This window comes from Panthera pardus, unplaced genomic scaffold (genome assembly GCF_024362965.1).
Source record: "Panthera pardus isolate Hobbes unplaced genomic scaffold, ASM2436296v1 HiC_scaffold_7, whole genome shotgun sequence".
Lineage (NCBI taxonomy): Eukaryota > Metazoa > Chordata > Mammalia > Carnivora > Felidae > Panthera > Panthera pardus.
The window spans coordinates 65,750,736-65,765,557 of NW_026527002.1; positions in this window are offsets into that span (position 1 = coordinate 65,750,736).

Consider the following 14,822-nt stretch of genomic DNA (forward strand, 5'->3'; position numbering starts at 1 on the left):
TGTGACAGGGACCTCTTCCTTGCCGTTCTTCAGCCAAGCAAAAAGTCACTCCCTCTGCAAAAATCTGATCCCCCTTTCCTTGCTCATCTGCTTCTTCCCCCACTCCCTGCGCCGCTCCCTTGGGTGGATTCTGGCGCTTCTTCCTCCCAGCGAACACTTCTCCCGAGGCGGCGCATTTACTCCGGGAACAACCTGAAGGGGTCAGCACCACCCCTGTTCTGCAGCTACAGGTGCGCAAACTCAAATTCAGGGCGATTAGACGACCGGCTTAAGTTGGAACCGCTGGTAGCAGGGCCCGGGCGGGGGCAGGGCGTCAGACAACGCTGGGCCTCTCTCCCCCCACCCCCAGCAGCAACTGGAGAACGTGTTTCTTCACGTGCGCCCCCTAAAATAAATTGGAAACATTCAGGCACCTCCTTGAAGAATGTTGATGTCTAAACTTTTTCATTATAATTGCAGTCACAAAAGATGTAATTTTCAGTGTATGCAAATTTTCTAAAAATAATACTGTTTTTTAAACATATATCCAGTGAAATCAAAATATCCTATGAATTCCATACAAATAATAAGCTATTTTGTTTTCTTTTTAAGAGGTGGGGTTTTTTTGTTTTTTTGTTTTTAATTTTAGAGAAAGAAAGAGTGAGGGGAGGAGCAGAAGGAGAGAAAGAGAGAGGAAATCTCCGTGCTCCACACGGAGCACAAGCCCGAGGCGGGTTTCCATCCCACGACCCTGGGATCGTGACCTGAGCTGACAACTAAGAGTTGGACGCTCAACCCACTAACCACCCGGGTGCACTCTGCCCCCCATAGTCTATTTTAAATATATATGGACAAGCTCCCTTTTAGCGCTGGTTAAGTTTGCATTTATTTCACCTCCCTGCCCCGAACTTCTATTTCCATTTTATTCCCTGCCTCCTAGAGTTTTGACCCCATATAATACATATTCTGATTAATAACTGTAGTCGATCGCCTTAACATGTCTCTCAGCAACAAAAATAGGTACATAAACTGCAATCTTCTTGTTTCTTCATGACCATAAGGCTCTAAGGGCCAAAAATTACTTCTAAATTGACATACTGCTATTTTTATTAGTACCGGTGAATCAAAAAAATATCTAGATTTGAAGAATAATTATTAAATGAAAAAAAATGTAAAACTTAATCCAAAACAAATATCCAAGAGATGGATGCAACATTCTAATCCTCTGTAGTTCATAGAGTGTATGACTATTACTTTTTGCCAGAATAAGATGGGTTTCAACATTAATTTTATTCCTGTTTTTCATATCACAAACAAAAAAAACCCCCACCTCTTTTTAAAAAATTAATAAAACAGCTTATTGTTTGTATGGAATCCATACAAACTGTTCACATAAAGAAGGAAAAAAGGTGGAAAGGGTTTCATTTCAGCACTAAAACTCAATTCCTTGAGCATGTTTCAAGTTGTAGCCTAAAAAATAGTTCAAAAATCATTTTCATCCATTTAGCAGCTTGGTTGGTCCTCTTTCAGTTTTGAATGGAAAGCCACAATAATTAGTCATTAGAATTTTTAGTTTTCTCAACTTTTTTTTTTTTAATGTTTTTTATTTACTTTTGAGAGAGAGGGAGACAGAGCATGACTGGGGGAGGGGCAGACAGAGAAACACAATCTGAAGCAGGCTCCGGGCTCTGAGCTGTCAGCACAGAGCCTGATAAGGGGCTCCAACCCATGAACCATGAGATCGTGAGCGGAGCTTAACCAACTGAGCCACCCAGGTGCCCCTAGTTTTCTCAACTTCTAAGTAATGTTGAATCGAACAGTCCCCTTACTGGAGGTGCCAGAGGCTTCCACACCCATATATTACAACCCTAAAAGTGGAGTCAGAGCAGATGGGAAACAAGCCATGGAGAAGGAGCAGTGGCCTAACCCACCCCTGCCCCCCACCATCCAGCTGATCAATTTTAGGACCTCTTCGTATACCCGTGGGTATACTGACAGGCAACAGAGACTGTTGTAAATCCATTTTACAGAGTGGAAAGTTTGTGTGCTTGAGTGTGTGTGTTTTGAGAGAAGGCCTCAGGGCCAGCTGAACAGGGTAACTTCATGGAAACATATTCAAATTATTGCTCTCCCAGGGCCTGGATGGACCCAGGCAGAGAGGCCACCCGGGAAACCCACGACACAATCCAGGCCCAGGGCGACAAAAGCCTGACCAGGGGATGGCTGTGGAGACTAAGATTAGGGAGCCAGTGGAGACATGTACTCTAGGAACAGCCAAGACTTGGGGTCTGGCTAACTGCCAAGGATAGAGAAAGAAGCCAAGAGGCACTCGAAATTAGGATGAACAATGTCCAGAAAAGTCCTGGTGCCATCAGCAGGCAGGAAAACAAGAAAGAGGGGCCTGTTTAGGGGAAACCAATAGATGCTGATTTTGCATATTTTATATTACACAAATAAGACATGTTCATTATAGACTACATACCTACACACCTACTCTATCAATCTAAAATTGCCTTATTAGTGCTACTTAACGAATTCTTTAAAACTCAATGGCTTAAAGGGCAAGCATGTATTTTTCTTTTTTAAAAATATCTTTATTGAAATGTAATTCACACACCATCCAATTCACTACCCATTGTGCTAAATTCAACGATCTTTCTTTCTCTCTTTCCTTTCTTTCTTTCTTTCTTTCTTTCTTTCTTCCAGAGAAAGAGAGTGTGTGCACAAGCGGAAGAGGGGCAGAGGGGGGCGGGGGGGAGACACAGAATCTGAAGCAGACTCCAGGCTCTGGGCTGTCAGTGCAGAGCTGGATGTGGGGTTCAAACCCACGAACCACGAGATCGTGACCTGAGCTGAAGTCGGATGCTTAACTGACTGAGCCACAGAGGTGCCCCTACATTATTTTTTTTTAATTGTGGCAGAAGATAGATACACCAAATTTACTATTTTAACCATTTTAAGTGAGCAATTCAATGGCACCAGGTACATTTACAATGTCAGGCAACTGTTAGAACTATCAATTTCCAAAACCTTCGTGTCACCCCAGGCAGAAACTGTACCCATTAAACAATAACTCCCTCTTTCCCCCACCCCCTTGTTCCCGGTAGCCTCTTATCTAGTCTGAATGGATTTGCCTATTCGAGATAGTTCATGTACATGGAATCATACAATATTTGTCCCTCTGTGTCTGGCTTATTTCACTCAGCATAACATTTTCAAGGTAAGGATGTATTTTTCTTGTTCGCAGGTATGTGGGTTGCTGGGCTTGCTCTAGGCTGAGGTTGAATTCCGCTCTGCTCATTGTAGTCCCCACCTTCTCCGACACCAGCCTTTCCCTGGGGGTATATTCTTCTCACTGAAGGTCTTGGCAGCCCAAGAGGCCAAGCTATGCCAAGCAAGCACATTTAAGGCCTCTGCTCTGGGTGCATCCATCAAAATTCCACTGGGCAAACCAAGTCACCTGGCCAAGCTCAACATCCATGGGATAGGGAAATATACTCAGCTCCCAGCCAGAGAGGCACAAAACCCGGGCAAGGGAGGGAGTGAAGAGGTGAGAACAATCATCCAGTCTGTCACATACATACATACATACATACAGAAGTAAATAAAATCCCCCTTGTCCCATCCTGGCCCCTAATCTGTTCCCTTCCAGAGGGAACCACTGATACCAGTATCCTATTGCTCTGTGACTGACTTTGTTCACTAATAGTAAGCTTGGAACTCTTTTTCTGCCAATACATATAGATCTTCCTGTTCTTTGTAACCACAGCAGAGAAGAGGGGATCAGGCCGTGCACCCACAAGGGGGAGACTGTATGAGGACACAGGGAGAAGATGGCCGCCTACCAGCAGAGGAGAGAGGCCTCAGAGACATACTCTGCCAATACCTTGCTCTCAGACTTGCGGCCTCCAGCACTGTGAGAGGGTGCATTTCCGTTGTTTCAGCCACCCAGTCTGTGGCGCTTTGTTGTGACAGCCCCAGCTGCCCCGGGTCTTCTGATTCTGGAACATCTCATGCTTCCCAGTCAGTAACAAATGCTGCCGCGAACCATTGTTGTGCCTGTGTTTGACACACTTGTGGAGGGACCGCCAAGACATTTGTTCTGTCCTGGCTTCTGGTGGATTTGCTGTTTCGCCCCCAAGGGAGCACATACAGAATTTTCCACGTACCTGAAGGTGAAGACCAGAAGCCCCAGGATTTGTCTGTGCGGGGCCATTCCCAGCTGTGAAGAGCTGGGACTTCTCTTTCCACCCTGACCTCTCCCTGCACCCATCCCACCCACGGGGCCGCTGACTCCATCTGCCTGGCAGGGTCACCACCACGCTGTGGGCCCCATCTGACCTGACCGCAGCCCACAGCCTGTCTTTCCTCAAGCAGCTCCCTGCTGTCACTGATCTAGTTGGGCAGAAGTCCGGGTGAGCAGGTTGTGGGGCCCAAGCTCACTGCGATTCTCATCTCCTTTCCAGCTCTCTCTGCTTTATGTATACATATAATATATCATATATATATACATGTAAAATTATATTTTATAATTATATAACATATAATTATATATACTACATTTAATGTACACATATTAACAAAAATGAAATATAGAGGGCTGAGTGAGGGGAAAGGCTATCGGGGAAGGGAAGGGGTTGGGGAGAAAGGCCCCATTTATGGTGTAAGTTTGCCTGCGGCACTTTGGGAAGCACCAGGGACTTCCCAGGCCTGGTCCCTTCCCAGCCAGGACTTGGTAACTGGCTGCAGGCCCACGTGTCCCATCTCATTATTCTGGCTGTGACAGGCCAGGAGCGAGGGCACAGCCAGCTGGGCAGGTCGAGGAGAGACTGCGAGAGGCAGAACATCGGGCCAGAGGGGGCTTTTCCTCAGACTTCCTCTGTGGGAAGTCATTCTGTGCCCTCAGAGGCCTGAGCTTTGGAGTTCATCTCTTCCCCCCACCCCCCACCCTCTGCACAACCTCTACACAATGGGAAGGGGGTGCCCATTCCCTCCCACCTCTCCCAGCTCATTCCTAGCGCCCTGCTGGTCACGGCCTACGTGTCATGACCTGAGAGAGGCCTCCTGGCTGGGGCTGGGTCAGGCCTCTCTGTTCTGCAGAGAACATAGCTCTCTCTCTTAGCTCCCCTGACCTTAACACTTCAAATGAGCAGACGTTGTGACTGCTCATTTGCCGTCTTTCCCGTGGAAAGGTAGGCACCACCCCAACAGGGGTCTGCTGTAGGCTCTGTAGAACCCATGGTGGACCTTCCAACGTTTGCTTAGGAGAGGAAGCTTCTCATATTCTACTGTAATTGCTTGTCTTTCCTGGAGAGCAGGGACTGCTGTTGGTTCATTTCTATATCCCCAACTTTTAGTCTGATCAAAAACCTATTTGTTAGTTCCAAACACGTGCAGGATCTGATTTAATAACCAAGTAGGCCTTCCCATGACCTGGCCAGGAATGGACTCGAAGATCCATTGCCCACTTCACATACGGGGCGGAGAGGACAGCGAGGTCCCTTAGCCAGAGGAGAGGAAAGGGTTACAGCACTCACTTCTCAGGGCCTCCCCACTCCTCAGGTGAGACAGGTGGTGATGGGTGTGGTCCCAGCAGCCCTGGGGCCCCAAGGAGGTGGGCCTGCCCCTTCCAGGTTCAGACCTGGAACAAGACAATGGTTTTGCCTATGGTTCCAACAGACACAATGGCAATGACAGAGGTCACACTGTGTGTCCTGGCACAGCCCTGAGACACACAGGCATGAAGCCACCTTCGTCACAGGGCCAATGGGTGTCATGGCTCCTACCTGCAGTAGGTATCCAGGGACTGGCCTGCTTAAACATCAATGCTTTCAAATCATATCACTAAAATCTACTCCCGCACCTGTATTTTAAACATAGAGTTTGTGCCTGAAATTGCACAACCACATAATGGAAAGGTTGCATCATCTGGCTCTTAATTTAAGGCTTAGAGGCTTGAAATGATTTAGATGACAGTCTGATAGCCAAAGGGAGAAAGTCTGATTACAAAGTGGATTTGACTGGGAGGTCCAGGCCCCCTCCTGCACTTCATGCATACATACATCAGAGCAGACCCTCAATCAGAGTTTGTGGAATGAATGAATGAATGAATGAGTGAGTGAATGAATGAATGAATTTGGTATTCTGAGTCTGTGGGTCTTTTTATTCAGAAAAATCTGTCCCCACTTAACACATACAGACACACACATGCTCATCACAGAGCAGGTCTTTGCTCATTGAAGGGAAGCAAGGAATTGGCCACAGTGAGCTCATTCATCTGCACAACCTTAAGTCACTAGACTCAGAGGGGTGCAAGTTGGTATCTTCCAATTCATTGCTTTTCTCTGCAGAAGAGGCAGTCAGCAAATGTTGGCGGGGAGGGAACACATGTAGAAAGAATACCCCCTGACTTGATCCCCAGGAGTGGCTGGTGCTGGGCTAAGTCCTGCTGGAAGGTGACCAAATATCTCACCGGACAGATACTAACCAAGCGCTGCCCTGAGACAGCCACTGGGATCCAAGTGGTGAATGAGACAGAACTGGTTCCTCCCTCATGAAGACACATTAAGTGGTAAAGGAATACATACACAAGGCCATTCCATTTTATGGTAAGTGCTCTGAAGGAGGTTGGGCAGAGTGAAGCTGAGACCCCAGGAGAGAGTTCTTCACTGCTGACGACAGAATCTACTCTAGCTGGTTAAGCAGGAGGGTATTTGTTGCAGAGTTAGCTCATTACAGAATTTCCAGGAGGGCTGGGGAACCATGCTTGGACGCTACAGAGGCAAGGGCAACCCCAGGAAGATGCCCGGCCACACCACGGATGGTTCCAGTGGAAATTCGGTACCGGCACTCTCCACCTCTGACACCGGACTGGAGCCTGCACTCAATCCTGCCTCAGCTGCGGCTGCAGAAGAGCCGAACCCCCAGCATGGTCCTGGTGGCTCCGATTTGCTCACTAGCGCCTTCCGAGTCCCGGGAGGATGGCCCTGTCCCATGAGGGTGCTCCTGTCCCGGGAGGATGGCCCCTGTCCCACAGAGCTTGGGTCCCATGCAGAGCTCTGGCTTTTGGGAGGCCTGGGGAAAAAGGGAGACGTACACACTGGAGGGAGTTTGCAGTGGATCCTGAGACGTCTAATCTACACTGTTGTCACACACACAACAAATGTTAAAAAGTATGTCAGTGACGTGGCTATGGAAAATAGGGTGTTTGGTTTTTTTCATTTTAATGCATTTTACTTATTTTTGCCTGTTTTTTTCACCAATTTTTAATTTTTTTAATTAAATTTTTTATTCTAGAGAGAGAGAGCACCACAAGAATGGGTGAGGGGGCAGAGGGAAAGAGAGAGAGAGAGAGAGAGAGAGAGAGAGAGAGAATCTTAAACAGGCTCCAAGCTCAGCACTGAGCCCGACTCGGGGCTCCATCCCACGACCCTAGGATCATGACCTGAGCTGAAATCAAGAATCAAACGTGCAACCGACCGAGCCACCCAGGCGCCATGGTTTTTTCACAAACTTTTATAATGAACATGTAATATTCACAAAACAAAGGGCAAAGCCACCAGAATTATTTTCCAAAACAAAGAGACAGGGTGGAGTCCCAGAGAGTTTCCCCGCCCAGCTTGGAGGGAGGGTCCCTCTGACAACCCACACCAGGCCGATGGGCACCTTGGGCAGGTTCTGACCATTTGCTGACCTGCACCAGGCACTATGTGAAATTCCTGATAATCATTTCGAAGTCAGTGAGATGCTGCTGGGCTGACCTACTCATACATTCCTTCCTTTACCAGCTGATATCCCCAACCTTCCTACCGCAGCCACTCCCAGCCGTGTGTAGAGGGGAGTAACGGGGGAGCCTCGGCGCTCGTCCCCACTCCTGCTTCCACACAGAGCCAGAGTGGTGCCGGAGCTTATCCACTGCAGTGGGTTTCTCTGAAAACCAGCTAGAACTTTCTGAGTGCCCATAGGAGTCCTGGCCAGGCCAGGGGCTGTGATGTAATGAAAGAGCAGAAGTTGTGTTCTTTTTTTTTTTTTTTAATGTTTATTTATTTTTGAGAGAGAGAGAGAGAGAGAGAGAGAGAGAGAACTTGAGCGGGGGAGGGGCAAAGAGAGAGAGAGGGAGACACAGAATCTGAAGCAGGCTCCAGACTCTGAGCTGCTGATACAGAGCCTGACGAGGGGTTTGAACCCACGAACCATGAAATCATGACCTGAGCCGAAGTCGGATACTTAACGAACTGAGCCACCCAGGCGCCCCCAGAAGTTGTGTTCTTTATTCTAGAAAAAGGAACAATTTCACTAGAGAAACAAAGCATAATACCCCAAATAATGTAATTAGCTAGAATCTCAGGGATTGATTTTTTTTAATATTATAAAAGTATTTTAGTGGTATCACAAATATTTAATTTGCTCACACAGGTCCCAGGCTCAGAAGGACCCTGCACTTGGTTTAATACTCTGCCGTCACCATCTTGAAATTCTTAATAATTTTATCATTGAGCTGCGGTTTTTTTATTAATTTATTTTTTTAAGTGATTTATTTTGAGAGAGAGCACGCAAACAGGGGAGAGCAGAGAGAGAGCGGGAGAGAGAGAATCCCAAGCAGGCTCCACGCTGCCAGTGGTGAGCCCGATGAGGGGTTCAAATCCATGAACCACGAGATCATGACCTGAGACAAAACCGAGAGTCAGACGCTTAACCGACCGAGTCACCCACCCAGGCACCCCTGAGCTGGGGGTTTGTAAGTCAAGTCCAATGGCGGAGTGAGCAGAACAGACGTGTGTACTGTGCTTGCCTGCAGTTCCTTGCTGACCCACTGGCACAGAGCATTCACAGTGTCCCGTGAACACTGAACTCTGGTGGGTCCATGACGCGTGGAAAGTCAGTGAGACTCCCAGTGAAGACCGGGTACATGCCTTACATCTGTGACTGAGAGAGGCAAGACGAGACCCGAGAGGTCACGCTTTCTGTTGGCACCAGAATTTGCGTCGAATGCAGCAAAGGGCGATCACGTCCCAAAAAACAACCAAGGGATTTTACATATGCTTACGGAAGGGAAGAGAAAGAAATACTTCCTTCTTTCTGTCCTTCCATATTCACCGGTAAGCCAGAGGTAGAGACTGTTAGTAGAATACGCACGTAGCGAGAAGTGGAATAAAAACAGGTGAGCTCATTTTCTGCAGCATTTCCACTTTCTGGGAAGAAGAAAATACATATGCATGCACAAACAAAATACGCATTGTATAATTTCAGTGATTCTACATACACGGTAAATGCTGTCATAGTGGCATTTAAAATGGCATTGCACCAGGGATCGGGGGTGGCATGGGCTAAATGGGTAAGGGGCTTAAGGAATCTACTCCTGAAATCATTGTTGCACCATATGCTAACTAACTTGGATGTAAATTAAACAATAAATAAATAAATACATACATAAAGGCATTGCACCTAATGAAGATGAAAGGTAAAATTCATGCTAATAATTTTGAATTTTAGTATTTCTTTACTTAAAACATGAAATAGCAAGTTAAAAAAAAACACCATGAGAAGTCGAGAAAGAAAGACTCTGTGGTAGAAAGGAAAAATCTTTCTATTTTAATGCCATTAATGGCAGTTTTTTCCTTTTGTTTGGCTCTACGAGACCCCATGTTTTCATTTTGCATGGGGCCCCGAAAAATTATATGGCCGGCCTTGCTGTCAGCAGCAATGGATATGATTGTTTTTTGAAGTCTATACCCTGGCATAAATGCAAAGTTCCTGAAAGTCTCATACATTGCTGGTGGGACGCAAAATGGTACAGGACTCTAGGAAAGAGTTTGGCAATTTCTTATAAAGAAATTTATAAGAAATTTATAATTTATAAGACCCTGCAACCTCACCCCTAGGTATTTAAGTGAGTGAAAACTTAAGTTCATTCAAAAGCTTATAGATAGGAGTGCCTGGGTGGCTCACTTGGTTAAGCATCCAACTTCAGTTCAGGTCATGATCTAGCGGTTCATGGGTTCAAGCCCCATGTTGGGCTCTATGCTGACAGCTCAGAGCCTGGAGCCTGCTTCAGATTCTGTGTCTCCTCTCTCTGCCTCTCCCTACCTCGCACTCTATCACTCAAAAAAAACATTTTTTAAAAAGCTTATCGATGTATATTTATAGTGGCTTTATTCATAAACACTCGTAACTAAAAACAACCCCGTGTCCTTCACCTGAGAAACAGATACACTGGTACATCTATATTATAAGACACTACTCAGCAATAAAAAGTAGCCAACCACTGGGGCGCCTGGGTGGCTCAGTTGGTTGAGCGACCGACTTCGACTTGGGTCATGATCTCGCAGTTTGTGAGTTTGAGCCCTGTGTCGGGCTCTGTGCTGACAGCTCAGAGCCTGGAGCCTACTTCGGATTCTGTGTTTCCCCCTCTCTCTACCCCTCCCCTGCTCATGCTGTCTCTCAATAATAAATAAATGTTAAAAAAAAATTTTTTTTAAAAAGTAGCTAACCACTGAGACACATGCCACAATATGGATCAATCCCAAATGCATTATGCTAAGTGAAAACAAGCCACACTCAAAAAGGCTCACCCTGTATGATTCCATTCATAGGATATTCTGGAACAGGCAAAGCTTTTGGGAGAGATCATTGATCAGTGGTTGCCAGGGGTTGGGTGTGGGGAGCAGTTGACTACAGGAGAGCGTGGGTGATAGAAATGTTCTAGATCTTGGCTGTGGTGTGGTTATATGATTGTGTGCATTTCTCAAAATTCATAGAGGTGAACACTAACAAGGGTAAATTTTACTGCCTCTAAGTTATACCTTAATTTAAAAACAAAAGCATCTGCAAATTTACTAGCTCCAAAACTGGGAGCTCCCACAGTTTTTACGCACGTTTATAATGGTTTTAATGCACATCGGAAATCTTGAGCCACAAACTGAGAATTCAAACTCCAATGGGACCCTGAAGGAGGCGAAGGGACTGTGCAGCTGAGGGTCCCTGGGCGGTAAGCTGTGCTTTTGCTGGGTGCCCAGGATGGAATCCCTGAAGACAGCCCCGGAGAGGCCGTTCCCATGAAAAGTGAATGTAGAAGGGCATGTGGATGGGGTTTGGGGTGCCCGGCTGGATACTCTGCCCGTTTCTGCTCCTGCCCCAGGCCCTTGCCTGCCAGCGGAAGGCACAGCTGCCAGGGCTCCCAGCCTGTCTTCGAGGGGCTGATTAGATGCAGAATGGATTGATTGGTGTTGACAGGGAGCTATTTACTCGTCTAATTAATTATGCCAACTACTTTTCAACTTAATTGCACTTCTTGGGTCACTGGGTAATGAGACCGTACAGTTTTCATGCTGCTGCAGGCCTTGATGGAGAGGTGTTGGAGAGAAGGCGGCAGCTGCTCCTTAAGGTCGAACAGGCATCCTGTTCCTCCCGGGTCCTGGGCCCAAGGCCCAGGCTCTCAGCCCCTAGCCTCTCCGAGACAAGTTCTGGAATCCTCTTTGTGACATCCTGAGTGACCGGCCTCTGTCCCAGGAGCACTTAGCCACTCATTTGCCTACTACGTGCCAGCCCCCAAGGGGCATAGGCACCGGGAGTGCCAAGAAGCTAAGTCAGGCCTTGCTAGACCCCCATCCCCCACCCACAACTGCTCACAGCCTAAAGGAGGAGAGCCTCACCTGAACCAGTAAGTACAGAATCTGGCTGCAGATTGGAGCAAGGGCTTTGGAAGCTCTGCTGTTGGGCCATTGGGCAATTTACTATGTATGTGACGGGACTCTCCACACCCCCTTCCCCAGGTCCCAGTCCTCTCCCCCATTCTCCCACCTGCTGGTCTCCTAGAATGCTTCGTAATCTGGATTTATCTGATTGTTTCCTCCTTGCGGGATCACCTAAACACATTTTTTTAATGTTTATTTATTTTGAGAGAGAGAGCACAAGCAGGGGAGGGGCAGAGAGAGAGAGAGAGAGAAAGAGAGAATCCCAAGCAGGCTCCACACAGAGCCTGACATAGGGCTCGATCTCATAAACAGCGAGATCATGACCTGAGCCGACATTGAGTCGGAAGGTTAACTGACTGAGCCACCCAGGTGCCCCTCACATAAACACATTTTTAAAAACCCAGTCAATGTTTCCGATTCTGTGTCTCCCTCTCTCTCTGCCCCTCCCCCCTTCATGCTCTGTCTCTGTGCCAAAAATAAATAAAAAACGTTGAAAAAAAAATAAAAAAAAATAAAAAAAATTAAAAGGGGCGCCTGGGTGGCGCAGTCGGCTGAGCGTCCGACTTCAGCCAGGTCACGATCTCGCGGTCCGTGAGTTCGAGCCCCGAGTCAGGCTCTGGGCTGATGGCTCGGAGCCTGGAGCCTGTTTCCGATTCTGTGTCTCCCTCTCTCTCTGCCCCTCCCCCGTTCATGCTCTGTCTCTCTCTGTCCCAAAAATAAATAAAAAACGTTGAAAAAAAAAATTTAAAAAAATAAATAAATAAAAAATAAAAACCCAGTCAAAATTCAGGTGATGTATTTTTGGCAAGAATATCATGAGAGCGATGCTGGGTTTTTCTCACTGCATCCTATCAACTGGCTCCAGGTTTTGATTTGTCCCATTATCGATGAGGGTCACTTTGATCACGTGGTTAGGGTGTGGCTGATGGGGTCTGTTGCCACAAAGTTTCTTAGTCCCTCTTTGTACTTACTAAGTATTTCATGGAGAATTTATTTGAAACTGTTTAAATACCTGTTCTTGGGGCACCTGGCTGACTTCGTTGGTGGAGCAGGTGACTCTTGATCTCAGGGTTGTGAGTTTGAGCCCCACGTTGAGTGTAGAGATTACTTTAGAAAAATAAAATCTTAAGAAAAAAAAAAAAACATTTGTTCTTCCTCAAACTTCAGTATCTATATTTTTGTTCGTATGGACTCATGGTTTTCTACTTTATTTCATGTATGACAATCCTTTTTTACCATTATTTTGATACTCAAATTGTGCCAAGTTTAGCCAGTGGGAACTCCAAGCTGGTTTCTTCATATTTTTGACATGTCTGTGTTATTCTTTCATTTTTTTTTTTTTTTACATTTATTTATTTTTGAGAGAGAGAGAGAGAGAGAGAGAGAGAGGAAGGGGCAAAGAGAGAGGGAGACACAGAATCCGAGGCAGGCTCCAGGCTCCAAGCTGTCAGTTAGGCATCCCATTTTAGCTCAGGTCATGATCTCATGGTTCATGAGTTCGAGCCCCACATTGGGCTTTGGATTCCCTCTCTCTCTCTATGCCATCCCACCCCCCCCGCCCCGCCCACCTAGCCAAAAAAAAAAAAAAATTAAGAAAAAAAATAGTCCTTCCCGGCCCTGGAGACCTACCGCTGCTTCAGGCGTCCCTCAGTCATTGACTAATCTAACAAAGAGAATTGGGCCTGGGTGAGAAGAGAACCCCATCATGTCCACCCACTTCTTCCATTCTCTCCTGTATACATTCTGGAACTCATAAGATGATGGGGATTGTTCTGAGGATAGAGGGGAAAGGGGAGGGGAAAGGAAAGGGTGACGCTTGGCAGAGTGGAAAACACATGGGCTTTAGGGCAACAGTGCCCAGGCTATGCCACTCACTCGCTGTGTGATCTTGGACAAGTCACTCAACCTCTCTGAGCCTTAGTTTCCTCATCTGTGTAATGGAGTCCACTAATCTGTGTCTCCCTCAGCACAGATGGCCAGCATGCAGTGAGCACTCAATTATGGCCAAGTATAGGAGAGGAATGGAATGTTCACACAGGTCCCAAACATGCAGGACCTCAAACTCGAGACTCAGGAATGGGTACTTAACATGGCGGGCAATGGAGAGTTGCAGACAACTGTTGAGCCCTGGCATGAACCAGAACAAATCCCAGGGATTAGTACTTCCCTCCCCAGGTTGGTCTAACCAGACTGGGCACTGGACTGAGGCAACGAGAGAAGGGACTGAGGAGGGCCAGAGAGGAGACAAGCTCAGAGGAGAATGTGGGAAAGAGGTTAAGTCAATTTGCACAAGCAAGAGTTGGCCAAACAGAGAAGAAGAAAGGCACGGAGCCACAAGGGCAATAGGGGGAGAGTTTGTTGGGTTTGTTGTCCTCAACGTTCCAGGGATTGAGGGAGGAGAGATAAAGTCTAATAAAGGGAGGGCTGCCTGAGGGCATGAATTGGATTTTCTTCAACAACCTTCAAAAGTAGAGAGGAAATTTCTTTTTGTCTTCTTTGGACTGTGCTTTTATTATTATTTTTTAAATGTTTTATTTTTGAGAGAGTGCAAGTGGGGGAGGGGCAGAAAGAGAAGGGGCAGAGGATCCCAAGCGGGCTCTGTGCCGACAGCAGCGAGCCTGATGTGGGGTTCAAACTCACAAACCGTGAGATCATGACCTGAGCCAAAGTCGGACACTTAACCGACTGAGCCACCCGGGTCCCCCTGGACGGTGCTTTCAAAAATACTATTCTCCTGGGGCACCTGGGTGGCTCAGTCGGTTAAGTGTCCGACTTCGGCTCAGGTCATGATCTCTCAGGTTGTGGGTTCAAGCCCCACATCAGGCTCTGTGCTGACAGCTGGAGCCTGGAGCTTCAGATTCTGTGTTTCCCTCCCTCTCTCTCTCTCTCTCTGCCCCTCCCTCACTCATGTTCTGTCTCTGTCTCTCTCAAAAATAAATAAACATTAAAAAAATATACTATTCTCCTACTGGACTGAGCCACTTGGGCCACAGCTTTGGTGGGTTACAGATGTAACAGCAATTCTCCTCCAAAGAATAGATATGCCACAGGCTTCTGGCTCTCCCTATCTGCCAGCTGTGAGGACCACACAGTCCCAGTTTTTTAGTTCCCTGAGCAGACATTGTCAGGGTCCTACTCCCGACCGACAGC